Raw genomic sequence first — 14490 nt, 5'->3', positions numbered from 1 at the left:
CCCTGGCACAGTTGGACATGTTATGATATGATAGAAAATTAAGAGAAGTCCAGGTGAGGCCTAATCGCCCCTGGCGCAGTTGGACATACTACTATGTATGTAGAGGGCTATGGTGACAAATTCATCCTTGAGATGATATGTTTGTGATGTGATGCATTTCATGAAAACATGTAATTAATGAATTGTTTTATTGTTCCTCCTCACTGGGCTATAGAGCTCATCCCACTCCCTTAATCCCAGTTTTGCAGGTTCCGAGATAGCTATGGGAAGTCAGAGTCAGCAAGAGTAAAGAAAGACATGCATGAATGTATGTTTGTAATAGTGTAGTGGACATGATGTAATTAAAAGATTAGTTGTAATGTAATGTATAGATATGTACTGTCATATACTGGATAGACTTGTGCTTTCCCTAATGTCCTTGCTTTAGTGTGATGTATGATTAATCCCTTGTACATGAATCCTGTTTTACGTTTCTTGATGAGAAATGTGTGTATCAGGCTTAATGTATGGCTTTGATGAGATACCAGTGGATTGTGTTACAGATTAAAAGGGTTTCAATCCCTTGACCCACAGCAGATAGTAGTCACTGGTATAGGCCCTGAGGGCCATTTCAGATTGGCATATCTGAGTAGCAGTAGTTAAGCCTGTAGAGTTTAACAGGATTGTTGAGTATTTTTGATCATGTATGGGATTTATCAGGTACACAGAGAGTATAGTCGGCTTGCTACGGGTCCCGGCGGCCTTAAGCCGATCTGGATCCTAGTGCCAGTGATGGTTCGGACCGTTACAGAGGAGTACCGGTTTCCGGGCTGTTACACTATTGATCTAAACCACAAAGCAACAATGGAATTAAGCATAAAATTGCATAAATATTAAAAAAACAAAAGATAAACAATGTATGTTCAAATCTCCCAATCCATAAAAAAACTAAATTTTTACCTAATCTTCAACTAGTAAAAGAGATTTCAGCCACTCATGGCTGAAAAAAAACAAAAAATAAAAGAAAGAGATGAAGAAGAAGGAACCAATCGGCTTGGAGAAGGAGTGAGGTGTGTGGCAGAAATTGAAGAAGAGAAGCTAAGGGGGAGTGCGGCTTGCTTATGCCCTTTTATAGATGAAAGGTGTTGCCCTAGATTTCCTTGATGAGGAGGAGCCTTCTTTTGAATTTTGAATTTTGAATGCTGAATTTTGAATTTTGAATGTTCTCCTTTGAATTTTGAATGTTGAATTCTTGGGAGGTAAGTGCATCTTCTTGAGATTTGGCTTTCTCAATAAGGAAAAGACTTCTTGAAGATTTGAAATTTGAATTTCAAATTACTCTGTTGAATGTACTTTCCTTATTTATCTCCTCTTCAGCTGCAGCTTGGCTTGTGCAAACATGCTTCTTCTCCTTTATCCTATTTTAGGCAGTTTTAAGAGCATTTTCACCAAATTACCTCTTTACACCATTTTCTACAAAATAAGATCAAAACCACAGAATTAAGCAGAAAAAGTGTAAATTAACATTAATAACAACATAATAAAATGGTCTAAATTTGGTCCGATCACATTCTTTGGTGGCTTCCATTTCAAAACAGCTTTAATCTTCTGTGATTCTATCCTGATTCCCTCTACTGATACAACATGTCCCAAAAATTTTATTTCATTGAGCCAGAAATCAAATTTATTGAACTTAGCATAAAGTTGCTTTTCCCTCAGAGTCGCTATACTACTCTCAAATGCTTGTCATAGCTTTCCCTAGTTTTAGAGTATACCATAATATCATCAATGAATACTACAATAAACTAGTCTAAATATGGATGGAAGATACGGTTCATCAGATCCATGAATGATGCAGGTGCATTTGTTAACCCCGAATGGCATAACTAGGAACTCATAATGTCCATATCATATCCTGAATGCAGTCTTAGGCACATCTGTCCCTTTAGCTCTCAACTAATGGTAACCCGATCTCAAATCTATTTTAGGCAAAATGCTGGCCCTTTTTAACTAATCAAACAAATCATCTATTCTGGACAGTGGATATTTATTCTTTATAGTTATCTTATTCAACTGTCTATAATCAATGCACAATCAAAGAGATCTATCTTTCTTTTTCAAACAACACTGGTGCACTCCATGGTGAAACACTAGGTTGAATAAAGCCCTTATCAAGTAACTTTTGTAACTATATTTTCAACTCTTTTAATTTTGTAGGAGGCATTCTGTAAGGAGCAATTGAAATAGGTGCAGTACCTCGCACAACTTCTATAGCAAAATCTACTTCCCTTTTTAGAGGTAACCCTGACAACTCTTCAGGAAATACATCTAGAAAATGATATAATGTGGGTAGGTTCGACACACTAGGACCTTCCTTCTTAGTTTCAATTACACTAGCTAGACAGGTTGTACAACTTTTTCTAATCAACCTCCTAGCTGTAGTGGCAGATATGATATTAGAGAGGTAATCTGACCTCTCACCCATAACTATAACCTCAGAACCCTCTAATCTTTTAAGTGTAACTCGCTTTAACTTACAATCAACTATAATATGATGTCTAGACAACCAATCCATATCCAAAATCACATCAAACTCTCTAAAAGGTAACTCTATCAAGTCACCTAAAAAGGTGTGACCTTGCACACATATTGGACAATCTTTATAAACTCTATTCATAATTATAAGATGTCCTAAAGGATTGGTCATTACTATGTCATGTTCTAAAGGTTCTACTTGAATTCCCTTCTCATTAGTGATGGCTATGCTGATGTATGAATGTGCGGAACCAGGATCAATTAATGCATAAACATATTTACCAAAGATAGAAAATTTACCAGCTATAACATCTAGTTTGTCCTGGTCTTCCTTTGCATGAATAGCATTATGCCCCGGCAGGTACTCTAGTGTCTAGTCTGTCTACTGTCTCTGATACTCTAACTCTGAACATTGCTATATTCACCTCTACCTCTTCCTCTAGGCCCTGTCAGCATAAATCTCTCAGTCTGTATAGGCTGTACTGATTGGCCTCTAGGACAATCTCTCATAAGTAGCAAGCCCCAGTTAATCTCATGCATACTCCGCCATGTCTCTTGCCACAATGCTCACATACTAGTGGCAACCCTTTGCCTGGTCCTCCTGTACTAGATACTGAGGTAGTCTGCTGTCCAGACCTCATTAATGAACTCTGCCTAGGTCTCTGACCCTGCCTAGGTGGCCCTCTCTGCCGTGTCTGTTAAAAATCCCTCTGTCTATTGCTAATTGTCTGAGATGTGGGCTGTCTCCACTAAAATTGAAAATTCCATGATGTGCATAGCTATGAGATACATCCTGATATCAGCATGTAATCCTTGCTCAAAGCATTTACATCTTTCTTCCTCAAAGCATTTACATCTTTCTTCCTCTGTAGAAACTATCTTTGTGGCATACTTACTAAGTCTGACAAATTCTTGATCATACTCAGTTACTGTAAGCCTGCCTTGTCTGAGGTATAAGAACCCCTTCCTTTCCTCCATATATAAGGCCCCAACATATTTCTTCTTAAACTCTTTCAAAAAAAATTCCTAAGTCTGCCGCTCTGGTCGAACTATTTGTATTAATGTTATCCACCATCTATAGGCTTCATTTTTTAGTAGTGATATTGCACATATTAAACTCTATACTGGTGAACATTGTAGTTGCTGTAAAACCCTTTTTGTACTTTTTAACCAGAATTCTATAGCTGAAGGAACATCTTCCTTTTTACCTCTAAACTCTATAGCACCATACTTCCAATTTTTTCTATTGGGGGCTTAGATTGTGCCTGAGCTACAACAGGTGGGGGAACCCGGATTGCTACAGATGGTGCTGGTGGTACCTCTAGCACATTTTGTATAACCCTCCTAAGCAACTCAACTATTTGCTGAAACAAAGAATTTCTCCCTGGTCTGCCAGCAGCAGGTGGAGGAGCAGCAGTAGATGTAGCTACCTCAGAGGGAGCATGACTCTTTACCTCTTCATCTACTACTCTTTGTGACTCAGATGACACCTTTTATCAGACCTAAAGACACAAAGAAGAGATCTGCATTAGAACCATATCATAGCTGTAACTCATTTTGGCATGTACATATACTACACATATACACATACATACTATCACCTAGAATTGCCTAAACCTTTGCTCTGATACCACTAATTGTAACACCCCTTACCTTATCAAAGTGTAGACTGTCACAAACTATACCTTTTTAGATATATCAAAACTAAAAAATTTTCTTTATCTGTAATTACCAAGTTATTAGGTAGTTCAAGTAAATTTCATAAAGTGATTAAAGTAAATATGAGATTTTAAACTAAAATCTTGGCAGAGTTTCCTCTGTTTCATTAGCATTTCAACCTGTAGTACATATGAAAATCACACTTATAATTATATTATCAATTGTCATTTACATCTGAATGTACTAACTCAAAGGGGGACGGAGCCCGTTTATTGACTCGAGACACTGTAGGTAAATGATGATGTTTGGCAAATTGATAACACTCACAATCTAAAATAGACAAAGAATGAAACTATGGATATAACTTCTTCAAAGCCGATAGAGAAGGATGCCCCAAATGAAAATGAACATAAAAAGGTATTAAACGCATTGAACATGCAAGAGATCGAGGTAGTTGTTGATCCAAGACGTAAAGACTCTCAAACTCGTGCCTTCTACCAATAATCTGCTTCGTCGAAAGATCCTGAAAAACACAGTGATCAGGAAAAAATGAGACACAACAATTTAATGCACGAGTGAGTTTACTAATGGAAAGCAAATTAAATGTGAACTTAGGTAGACATAACACAGAGGATACAGAAAGAGAAGGGGTTAAGATGATGACTGTCAGTTATCGAAGCCAGTAAAAAATAACCTTTTTAGTTATCAACAATATTACTACTGCAGATAGTGGTGAAAGGATCAAATCCATAGGGAATTGAAAACTTACCTATCTTCCTTGTCATGACCAAGAGAATTAACTGAAAGCAAAGAAACTGAAAGCAAAATAAAAATAAGTGCACGTAAAGTAAAAAGGGGGAGTTTTGAGATTGATTGAATTGATCTAAACCTGAAAGCAATAAAAGAAAGCGAATAATAAAAGTAAAGATCTTTCAATAATGAGAAAGATCTAGTTGAAAAATTGGATCCACTTCAGTTGTTGGGATTGATCATTGACACTTAGTTTTCCTTAATAGATTAAATAGATTAGTTATGGAGATGGAAGACGCTTCTCAACACCATGTCTCTCCTTAATCATAAACCAATTAGGGAACGTCCTCTAATTAATCACTAATCAACAAGTTGCCAAGGCACGTCCTTGGGCCTTAGGCATCAAAACAACTGTCAATTGCATTAAGAAATAGAGAGATCTAATCCTAGCTAGTTATCCAAACGCAGGGTGATATTGCTAGATTATGCAACTTCCTTAGTTTTTACACCAAGTGTTCTTATGTTTGAACAATCCAAGCAATTACGGACTCAAAATTATTCAAACTAACAATATATTACCTTGCAATCAAGAATCAAGTGGCCACATTGATCATAACAACAAAGCAATAATGGAATCAAGCAAGAAATTGCACAAATATTGAATAACCAAAAGATAAACAACTTATGTTCAGATCTCACAATCCATAAAACAACTAAAGTATCACCTAATCTTCAACTAGAATAAAAGGTTTCAGCTACTCATGGCTGAAAGAAAACCAAGAAAATAAAGAAAGGAAAAAGAAGAGATGGCGCCACTTGCAATCCCGTATGTGTGTCCAAGGGAGAGTAGAAAAAGCATGGGGAGGCTTCTTATGTGTCTTTTTATAGTTGAAAGTGTTGCCCTAGGTCCTTACTTGCTGCCCAAGTTGAATTCTTGGCTGCCCAAGTGCTGCCCATGCTGCCCATTTCTTGCATTGATGAGGTGCGTGGAGCCTCTCTTTTGAATTTTGAATTTTGAATGTGCAAGACTTGAGGTGGCATGTGTGACTTCTTTGGCTTCTTTGACAAGCTGAATTTGAATTTGAAATTTGAATGTGCATCTTCTAGAGATTTGGCTTCTTCAATAAGGAAAAGAGTTCTTGAAGATCTTAAATTTCAAATTGCTCTGTTGACTGCACTTTCCTTATTTAGCACTTTCCTTAATGAGCTGAATCTTGATTTTGAATTTTAAATTCTCTTAAGGATTTGAAATTTAAATTTCAAATTTCTTTCCTTATTTGGCTCCTTTCAAGTTGCACTTGGCATGCTTGCTCTTCTTTGCTCCATTTTAGACAGTTTTAGGGGTATTTTCACCAAATTGTCTCTTTACACCATTTTCTGCAGAATAAGATTAAAATCAAAAAATTAGACAGAGAAAGTGTAAATTAACATCAATAACATCATGATAATATGGTCTAAATTATGCTCTAACAAATACCCCCACACCTAGCCTTTTGCTTATCCTCAAGCAAATAAACATAGTCAAACAAGCTTTCTTTGCTATTTGATCCTTTATTTCTACTTAAGCTCTTACTCTTGATACTTGCTTTGAATCATTACAGTGAAGAATGTATGCATCAAGGTTATTCACCTTCTTTCCTTGTCTCCCTTCACCTATCATGGCTAGTATTTATTTTCCTCAAGAGTGAGATAACACATGCACATATTATTTGTTCAATTAAGACTCTTTCTAGCTTTTAGAGTGATTTGCCCTTACCTTGAAGTACTACATTCAGCCTTTTGCACTTAAATCTTGTTTGAAAAAGTCACCAACCTATTGATGTGAAAGTATATATTTTCAGTTGGTCATCTGTCCAAGTGGCTACTAGCTCTGTTCATAGTTTTTCAACCATTGGAACAGTTTGCAATTTGTGCTCATGAAGTTTAAGTCTTTGCCGAATTTCTTTAATCAATGCATTGGGCAAATCAACACCAATTGCTAAAACAAATCATGTTAAGTCCATTCACACATCTTTCAATTCATTCTATCTAATGAGTAATATATATTTTTCACCATGGCAAGCTCAAAGATTCAATTTAAAAAGAAATTCCCAAACATGAATACAACTCACTGCAATTGATTCAACTTAAGTTTAAAGAGTAATCAAATCAATGTGGTCATGGAAAGAAAGCTCATCCAACATAGTCTATGAGTTTGAGTTAAGCAAATCAAAACACAAAAAAGAAAAAAAGCTGTGGCTAAAGTGTGTGTTATTGAAAGCAAAAATAACAAGAATGAAAAAAAATCAAACTATGGCTATTCAAACTAAAACTGAAAGCAAAAATAACTAAAAATAAAAGTTCAGAGATATGCACCCCCACACTTAAATCATGCATTGTCCTCAATGTATAGGAAATATAAAAGATCAAAGGAAACTGAGTACTCCCCTGATGTGGTTTGTGTGCTGCGATCATCTAGACTGATTGAGAGAGATAGTGTAGTGGAATTTCTTCCACCACGTGCGTTGTGAACCCTTCATAGTATGGTTTCAGATATGGTTCCTCCCAAATATCATGTTTTGCATTCTTCTTGATTTTATCTTTTGTGTGCTTAGGCCTATCAAATGGGAAGTTGCTTTCTACACATTTAGGAGGTTGCCACAATGAGAGCTTCTATTTGGGCAGACGAGATTCTGCCTTATCTGGTGGCTTGGGCAGAAAGTGTTTCTCATGCTCCTTTGCTTTTGGCGATTGGAATTCCATTTGTTCTTTGTGCGTATGGGCTATTTGCGTTGGCTGCCTGGCTGAACTGGATTCTCCCTTTTCCATTTGCACAAGACCTGTCTGAAAGGGGTGTATCGCATGACTGTACTGCGGTCCAAGCTGAAGAGGCACGCTTGGAATGCCCTCTGTCTGCGCAAGGTTCTTCTGTGAACTGATCTGAAGAGGTGCGATTGGTTTCTGTTCTTCCTACGATTGTCTGCAGCTCATCTGCTGGATGTTGCAGACTGTTTCTTTCAGTACTGGCTCTTTCTGGCTCTCATTCCTACAAAGGTCATTGTTTAGTATATCATCTTGATTCATATAAAAAATTTTCTGGCTCAAACAATCAATGATATCTAAACCATAAACAGGGGACATGTCATGGGGATATTTCATAGCATCATAAACATTAAACTTAATGACTTCCCCTTCAAATTTCATAATCAATGTGCCATCATGCACATCTATCTTAGTCCTGGCTGTGCTTAATAAAGGACATCCAAGTAGGATGTCTGAAGTAGTGTTACCACAGTCTTCCTTTGTATCAATCACATAAAAGTCTGCTGGGAAGACAAGTTCATCTACTTGTACTAGAACATCTTCTAAAACTCCTTTTGGATACACCACAGATCTGTCAGCCAACTGAATCACTACTCTTGTGTCTTTTAGCGCACTTGCATTCAAAGAATTATAAATAGCAAGAGGCATAACATTAATGGATGCACCTATGATAGAGCATATTTTAGTCCATATTTTCATAATCTTATTGATGTTTATTTGCACCTATTCTATCTAATTTTGTGGTTTTAATCATGTTTTGCAAATATTAGGTGTGAAGAAACAATTTGAAGAAAATGCTCTTAAAAGTGCCAAAGAATGCCAAAAAACAGCCACTTTCGGAAGCACCTTTGGAAGCACTTTCGGAAGCCGAAAGTCACCCACCTTCGGAAGCACTTTCTGAGGCACTTTCGGAAGCCGAAAGTCACCCACTTTCGGGGGCACTTTCGGCGGTCTAAAGTCAAGTCCAGAGGCGAAAGTCACCCACCTTCGGGGGCACCTTCGGCCGCCGAACCTTGCGTCCAGAGCCGAAAGTCCAGCCTCCGAAACTCATTTTAGGCAGCCGAAAATGCCTCCCAATGCACTCTTTCCTTATTCAAGAAACCATATCTCAAGTTGCCATATTTGAGGAGCCAAACAAGGGAAGTATCTTGAGATCCAAATCTTCAAGATTCACATTCAAATATTGGATTTCAAGATCAAGCTTATTAAGGAAGCCAAATCTTGAAGATCACATGTTTCCCACTTAGTATCATGCACATTCAAAATTCAAAAGGAGGCTCCACCTTCCTTATTAGTGCATGGGCAGCCTCTTAACTCTTTAGGCAACATCTTGAAGACCTTGGGCAGCAATTAAAAAGACCAAAGATTCCCCACTTGCCCCTCATCACATACATCTCGTTTTTGCCTTCACCCATGCACAAAGAAGGCACATATAGGACCAAGGGCACTTTGGACAGCCTCTAAAAGACTCATGGACTGCTACCAAACCCTAAGGAGCCTCTCAAGATCTATTTAAAGGCTTCAAGAAGACAAGAAGAGGCAGATTTTGTTCCATACAACTTCTCAAGGCTCCTCCACCTTAGTTCTTCTTCCATCTTCTTCTTTTCTTTTATTTTCTGTTTTGGTTCAGCCATAAGTGGCTGAAACCCTTCTTTCTAGTTAAAGTTTGGTTGAAACTAAGGTTGTTTAAAAGGTTGTGAGATCTGAACATAAAGTGTTTGATTTTGGTTTATTCAATATTCATGCAATTGATGCTTAATTCTAAGATTGCTTTGTTGTTTTGATCAAATTGGCCACTTGATTCTTGATTGCAAAGTTAATTGATTGTTGGATTAGGATATTTGTTAGTCCGTAATTGCTGGAAATATTCTGTCCATAGAATACTTGGTGTAAAAATCCAAGAAATTGTATGATCTAGCAACATCTCATGCGTTTGAGTAGCTAGGGTTTGGATCTTTCTTGTTCTTCATACAATTGGCAATTATTTTGATGCCTTTGGCCCAAGGACGTTCCTTGGCAATTTATTGATTAGTAATTGGTTAGAGGACGTTCCCTAATCAGTTTGTTCATAAGGAAAGACATGGTGGTGAGAAGCGTCTTCTACCCCCATAACCAACCTATTGAATCAATCAAGATAACCATGTTTCAATGATCAACCCAAACAACCAAAGTGGATCCATATCTTCAACTAGACCTTTCTCATATTGATTTCTTCTTTTATTTTAATTACTTGTTGTTTCATTTACTTTTAATAGTTGTTAGTCAAATCATCTCAAAACCCCCCTTTTACTTTCCTTGCACTTGTTTCTATTTCTCTTTGATTACTTGCTTTCACTTGTGCTTTCAATTAGTTCTATTGGTATTGATTGAGATAAATAGATAGGTAATCAATTCTCTATGGATATGATCCTTCACCACTATCTACAGTTGTAAATTGTGGGTAACCAATAAGGTTATTTTTGACCGGCTTCGACAACCGCACTGTCAACCTAGATCACACATAGCTTTCTTTATCCCAACATTGCCAATTTTACAAGAAATAGCAAACATTCCTTTGTCTTTGCATTTAGATGGCAGTTCTCTTTTTATCACAACAGTAACAACCTCACCTACACTTACTTTTTCTCTCTTAGCAAGCTTCCTTCTGTTGGTACACAGTTCTTTCAAAAATTTTGCGTACCTAGGAATCTGTTTCACAGTATCTAACAGAGGTATATTGATTTTCACTTTCATGAAGGTGTCAAGGATCTCCTTTTCTTCTGTTTCTTTTTGTGTCCTTTCAAATCTTTTTGGAAAAAGATGTGGAATTTTGAAACTTACCTGTTGATTTGCATTTGGCTGTTGAACCGGTTTGGCTTTCTCTTTCGGCTTTGAGAGGTGGTGCGTCGGTTGGTCTTCTGAAACACTTTATTCTTGCACCCTTGGCTTTTCTTCATCAGATTTGGCATCTTGGAGCTCTTTTCCACTTCTTAATGTGATAGCACTCACATTCTGTCTAGGATTAGTTTCAGTTTGGGAAGGTAGCTTACCTTGGGATTCAGACTTGCTCGTAGATGTGGCCATGTGTCCCACCTGTTGTTGGAGAGTTTGCATAGAGTTTGCCAAAGTCTCTATCATCTTCTCAAGGTGCTGGTTGGAACTTGGAGGTGCTGGTTGGGCTTGATTTCTTTGATAATTCTGATAGCTCTGGTTGTTGTTAGCCCTTCCATAGCTGAAATTGGGATGGTCTCTCCAACCTGGATTGTAGGTGTTAGAATAGGGATCATGTCTCACCTGGCTATTGTATCCTCCAATGGCATTCACTTGCTGCCTATCTTCTTGAAGTGTAGGACATTGATCAGTTGGGTGTCCTACATATGCACAAATCCCACATGGCCTAGGTGGCTGGAGTGTTTGAGCCTGTTGAGTTTGACCTATGACAAAATTTTTCATAACAAAGGTCAGTTCAGAAATCTGAGAGGAAAGAGTAGATGTACTTACTTCATTGGCTCCTCTCTGCAATTGCTTTTCTTCTCCATATTGCCTAGATGAGGCTGCAAGTTTTGAGATCAACTCTCTCATCTCCCTTGGTGTCTTATCTGCAATGGAACCTCCACATGCCATATCAATAAATCTCCTTTCAGATGGTAGCAAACCTCAATAGAAGAATTCTATGAGTGACTTGTCTGAGATATCATGTTGAAGACAACCTGTACACAATCTTTTGAACCTTTCCCAATAGTCATATAAATCCTCATATTGTTTTTGCCTAATGCTACTAATCTCTCTCTTTATGCCAATGGCTTTAGAACTTCGAAAGTATTTGTTCAAAATTCTATTACCATATCTGTAATACCTGGCTAGACCCCGGCATCAAAATTCCAACTTTCCGGCGGAATCTTCGTTGGAATCCAGAAATCTCGGATGTCAGAGCCTTCTAGAAGGGTTTAATAAAGCTTTTCTAAAATGTTTTTAAGTGTTTTGAAGGTTTTCAATGAGAAAGAAATTGAGTTTTGAAAGAAAAGACCAAGGAGGGAAGAACCCAAGTTCGGCCGCCGAACATGGGGCTGTTTAGGGGGCACGTTAGGCTTCCGAAAGTGGCTTCCTTTTGCTGCCGCCGAACCCCAAGTTCGGCTACCGAACGTGGTGGAGTTGCGGGAGCAGTTTTTGCCGCCGAAGAGAGTTTGGCCAGCCACCTATAAAAGGCCCTTTGTCCGGAAAATGGGCGAGTTTTCTCTCTCTTTTCGGGCATATGTGAGTTCATGCTCTCCTTTGGTTGTTTTTATGCTTTTTCTTCAAATCCCTCAAGTTTTCATGAATTTTATCTTTGTTTTGAAGAGTTTTAAGCTTAGAGTAAGGTTTTGGAGCTTGGAGACCTTTGGAGCCCTCTTCCTCCACATCTCCAAGTTTGGGTCGCACTAACCCTCGATCTTCAAGAGGTAAGTGTAGATCCTCATCTTTTACAATATTTTAAGTAAGCTTTGTGAAGGGTTTTGGGATAGAGATGCATGTTGAAGCTAGATGTAAAAATGTTAGGGCTATGTGAGTTATGAAGTATCGTGTGTTGTTATGCATGTTTAATGTGATGTTTGTTAGGGTTTAAGCTAGTTTGAGACCCCTATATGCTTGTTGTATGAGTTGTGCATGTTTTGGACGTGTTGGATGTGAGTGTGGGAGGTTTTGGAGGCGGATTACATGAGGCGGAAACGGGTTCTGCCTTGCTGGGGAACCCAGATTCGGCCGCCGAAGGTAGTTTCAGCTTCCGAACCTGCCTGTGGAAGCAATCTTTGGCCGCCTAACCTTGCCCCCAAAAATGGACTTTCAGCTCTGGAAGGGACTTTCGGCCGCCGAAGGTGCCGCCGAAAGTGCCTGGCTTTCTTCTCTGGAGGAGACTTTCGGCCGCCGAACCTGCCTCCGAAAGTGCCTGACTTTCGGATCTGTGGGAGCATTCGGCCGCCGAAGGTGCCCTGTCCAGCCTTCCTTTGCCTGTTTTGCATGCATGTTTTGAGGTGCTTTAGAGGGGTTTTTGGGAAGATGTTTAGTGTTATATTAAAGTTGTTTAGTCCCTCATTTGAGTCCGCCTGTGTAGGATCAGACCTGAGGAACCGAAGTGTTCGGCAGTGTTAGCTGCTCCAGAGTTAGTAAGCGTCAGCCAGAGGTGAGTAGAACATAACTCTTATTATGTTAAAGAAATCAAATGTTTTAAGCATGTTCATGCATCATGAATACCATGTTATGTAATAGGTTATTTGCATTAGAATTCACGAATATGTTGCATTGCATAATTTGATGATGATGATGTGGATGGATATTGGATGATCCTCTAGCCCTCAATATGATACCATATGACATGAGATGATACGATATGATATGATATGGGATGGAAGACCAGGTGTGGCCTAATCGCCCCGGCACAAAGTATGAAAAGACCAGGTGTGGCCTAATCGCCCCTGGCACAGAGTAAGAGAAGACCAGGTGTGGCCTAATCACCCCTGGCACAGTTGGACATGTTATGTTATGATAAGAGGAAGTCCTGAGGAGCTCCGTCGAGAGCAGGACATTTATTGGACATGTAGAGGGCTATTGGTGACAATACTATCTTAAGGTGATTTACTTGTGATGTGATACATTTCATGATGGCATATCTTTATAAATTGTTTTACTGTTCTGCTCACTGGGCTTTATAGCTCACCCCTCTCCCATAACCCCAGGTTTGCAGGGACAGAGATAGTTCAGGAGGTCAGCAGGTTATGGCTATGGTCATGTTTATGTAATAGAATAGTAGTGGACATGATGTAATGTAAAAAATATGTAACAAAATGTAAAATGATATGATGTAAAATAATGTAATGTATTTGATAGAGTTGTGCTTTGCCCTGGTATGTGGTTGATCCCTTTGTACATGATGCTTATGTATGTTTTAAGAGATGTTTATGTAAACCAAGCTTAATATATGATATGTTACCCCATTGGAGCATTTGATGAGGGCTCCAGTGTGGGGTTTTATGCTATTGAGTTTGTGCATGCACAGGTTAAGCTTGGTAAATGAAAGAAAAAGCTTAAAGTTTTTTATGTATATGTTTGATCATGTATGGGATTTAACAGGTATACATGATGTATGTTAGGCTTGCTACGGGTCCCAGCGACCTTAAGTCGATCTGGATCCTAGCACCGATAGCGGTCCGATTTCTGGATCGTTACAGATTGGTATCAGAGCCCTAGGTTTCATATGGTCGGACCTAGAGATTGTCGGGCTCATAGATGTTATATAAGGGCAAGCACAATAGGACAATCATGTCCACTAGGATAGGATGTAGAGTCCTGTCTTGAATAATGATGTGAAATGCCATGATTTTATGCATGTGCATTGATGATATGCTATGTATGTGATGTATGTGATGCGGGTTCATGTGTTTCCACATGAACCATTTGATGCTAATGTTTTATGTGATGTGTGCTGTTTTTCAGTAAGCAAGATGAGAGGAACTCGTTGATCTGCACGATTGACTGGAGTCCCACCGAAAAGTGAGGGCATGGATGCCCGCCCCCCTACTTTGCCTAAGGCAATGTCCTGCAGGTCTAGTAGGGAGAGAGTGTCAAGGGATCCTAGAAGGTCTTTTGATATGAGCAGAAGAGGAACAGTTCAGGGAGGAGTGTCAGAAGATGTGGGGGATGACATGGATGTGGATTAGAGGAGGGATGGCAGTCTTGGTGTGAGCATGTCTGAAGAGGGCATGGGAGAATCTCAAGGAGGCACTTAGGCCTCGGGGTTTGTTCAACCACCCC

Source organism: Manihot esculenta, chromosome 4, assembly GCF_001659605.2.
Source record: "Manihot esculenta cultivar AM560-2 chromosome 4, M.esculenta_v8, whole genome shotgun sequence".
Lineage (NCBI taxonomy): Eukaryota > Viridiplantae > Streptophyta > Magnoliopsida > Malpighiales > Euphorbiaceae > Manihot > Manihot esculenta.
The sequence above is the reverse complement of the archived record's forward strand: the minus strand, read 5'-3'. Positions refer to the sequence as shown.